Source organism: Octopus bimaculoides, chromosome 4, assembly GCF_001194135.2.
Source record: "Octopus bimaculoides isolate UCB-OBI-ISO-001 chromosome 4, ASM119413v2, whole genome shotgun sequence".
Classification (NCBI taxonomy): Eukaryota; Metazoa; Mollusca; class Cephalopoda; order Octopoda; family Octopodidae; genus Octopus; species Octopus bimaculoides.
Window position 1 is genome coordinate 121599505 of NC_068984.1, and position 3114 is coordinate 121602618.

Consider the following 3114-nt stretch of genomic DNA (forward strand, 5'->3'; position numbering starts at 1 on the left):
TTTTAACAGATATATTTGCCAAAATTACATAAAAATATCTTGAAATACTAAAGAGTAAATTTATGTAATAAAATCGCCATTGGCTTCAACCACGGCATCCAGACGACTTCAGAATCTCCTGCAACTGTTCCAGATGGTTTCCTTGTTTAAGTTGGTGAATGATGTCATAATCCTTGCCTTCAGTTCATCTTTGGTGTTACATGGAGTTTTGTTGGTCTCTCACTCAACTGTGCCCCACACATAATAATCAAGGGGGTTGCAGTCTGGAGAGTTAGGTGGCCAGATGTTAGGGGTATTGTGGTCACAGAAATTATCGGACAGCCATGACTGGGTTCTCCTGCTTGTGTGGCATGGTGCAGAGTCCTGTTGCCAGACATAGGGTCTTCCAGCAGCTACCCTCGTGACTCAGGGCAGCACTACCTCCTCCAAGCACTTAATGTAGGCCTCTGTGTTGGATCTGAGGCCATGTTGGAAGATGAGGAAGTGTAGTAGTGTGAGTTAGTAGGGATGCGAGGTGTTGGTGTGTTTAATCATATTGTATGATTGTATGTGTATGTAGAAACCTTGGAAGTGAGGAGGTGAGGATAGTTATATGGTGAATAAGAAGACAAGCGGAATCATCAAAATATATGCAAGGGTGTGTGTGTGAGATGCTTTTTTTGTCACTATATTTGTAGGCTTTTTTGCCACCATATTTGTAGGCTTTTTTGCCACCATATTTGTAGGCTTCAAGAAATATGCTGTTTTGACCCAGAGTTTCCCATATGCTATTTTGTTGTAACTTGGACAGCAATAAGCTTAGGTTCATTTAAAAGTTGTACTATTTCTGGGTTTTGTGAAATTGATGGAAGAATATCCTACAATTTTGAATCAGTAATCGAACCATTTCAAAGTGTTCCTTCCTTTTTTGTAAAATCTAATTTTGTTTTTCAGTTAGCAATTTTTTACCATTAGCAGTCATGACAGGATGTAAACCAGTCTATAAACCTCCTTTTGCAAATCTTAATGTCCTTTCTATCTGCTGCAAATTGAATCTCTGTAGCTTAGTGTGTCCACTTAACTACTATCATACTTGTTAGAGACTTTACTACTGGTCTTTTCATCTCAATGTAGGTCATCTTTGTAACTCGTCATTTTCCTTGGATGTTGAAGTTTTGCGTAAAATATGGAATATAAGAGAGATTTCAAGGTTGTTCTTGTTGAACCAATCCTGATGATGGTCGTTACCAAGCAGTCTGAGTTCAAGTATTTCAAATGAAGCAGAATATGTTGCTTCCTTGGAGCACCTCCAACTTTCTGTAATAATTATATTTGACTCTTGCATCTAATTTATCTGAGAGTTCATGTTCTTTATCCTCACTCTTGAGTGCTTGGCATTTACACATCTGGAAGCTTTTTTTTTTTTTTCCACATTATTGTTTTTCTGAAATTTTGAAAGCTATTTTTCCACACAGGAATGATCCAACAGTCAATAAGGGGTGTGTGGAATGCACACACAAAGAAAAAAATTTCATTTTTTTGTGGGGGAATGATGGAATGATTTTGTAATAAATTAAATCCTATTCCTTGTGAAATGAAGATACATCAAAGTTGTTTTATAGTTATATGGTAGCTGAAACAGTGTATTTGTGAAAAGGAGTTCAAGTTCATTACAAAAGAAAATTAGAAGCAGCCCATTGCTATTCATTTTGTCTACATTGTGTTTACTGATCACTCTAGACCAAGTATTAGAATCAGAACCCATTTTCACAATAAAATCTCTAAGCCGTAGCAGAGATTTTAAAGATAACAGAATGTAAACTATTCTTTGTTGTGTTATTATGCGACATTATTGGAGCATAGCATTTTATTAGATATGGTGAATTCTCCTCCTTCAGAGCCACTGTTAATGTCATAATGTGATCACCTCAACCATGGGGAAGTGATAATGGTTGTTTAGTAATGGTAGGTTTTACTGCAAACCCAATACCAGGTGACCTAGTTTCATCTTCTTCCTTGCTTATCCAATTAAAAGAGTAATTTCCTCTTAATTCTTCTAGTTGACTACTCCAGGAAAATGTGTTTCAGCAATATCAGTGTTGTATTTGTTTAAAATTTGTGAGGCAAGAACTGTTTTTCTCCCGAAACAAAAGCCATCACCCAGTAGAGTTTTCTCATTCTAAGATCTAACATTAAATTTCCTTTTCATAGTGTTCTAAAAATTATATGTAATGTTTCAACTGCTAAAAATGGAAAACTAGTGGAGATACAATGATTTGACAAGCTTGAACATGAGTATGAAATTTATGGAGCTTCTTTTATTGCTCTTCCTCATTTGAAGAAAACTGTGTTTATGCCTGAAAAAGCCTGTTGTGTTGCCATAGGAGGACACAGGCTGGATAAGTACTCATGGATATTCTTATAGTAGAACAGCTATCACCTGAATGTCACCACTATGCAGAATAATGGCTGAATCTTGTTGAGAGTACATTTTACCATCCAAAAAGGCAAAAAGGATGGATACATTGGAGAATGTAGTCATATATACTTTATGTGTGAATAAAAGATAGATGAGATGATTATAAATAGAACATCCTTGATTATAGTAGGTCTGCTCAGTTAGGCTAACTTAAGGCAAAACAACAACAACAATAACAACACCATTTCGTAAGAAAATACTACAAACGTTACTTTGTTGTTAATGTTCATACTATTTTGTAGCACAAACACCACAGCTGTACTGTGTCCATGTCAAAGACACTCATGTCTCAGTTACCCAATCCAATTAGGGGCAAATATGTGCCATAGGGAGGATCTATTTTTTAACACCATTTCAAGCGTGGCTGTTGATCGTTACCAACGTCGCCTCCCTGGCACTTGTGCCAGTGGCACGTGAATAGACATTCAAGCGAGATCGTTGCCAGTGCCACTGGACTGGCTCCTGTACAAGTGGCACGTAAAATACACCATTCTGAGCATAGCCATCGCCAGTACCGCCTGACTGGCCCTCATGCCGGTGGCATGTAAAAGCACCTACTCAGAGTGGTTGGCGTTAGGAAGGGCATCCAGCCATAGAAACCATGCCAAATCAGATTGGAGCCTGGTGTCGCCTCCTGGTCCACCAGTCCTCAGTCA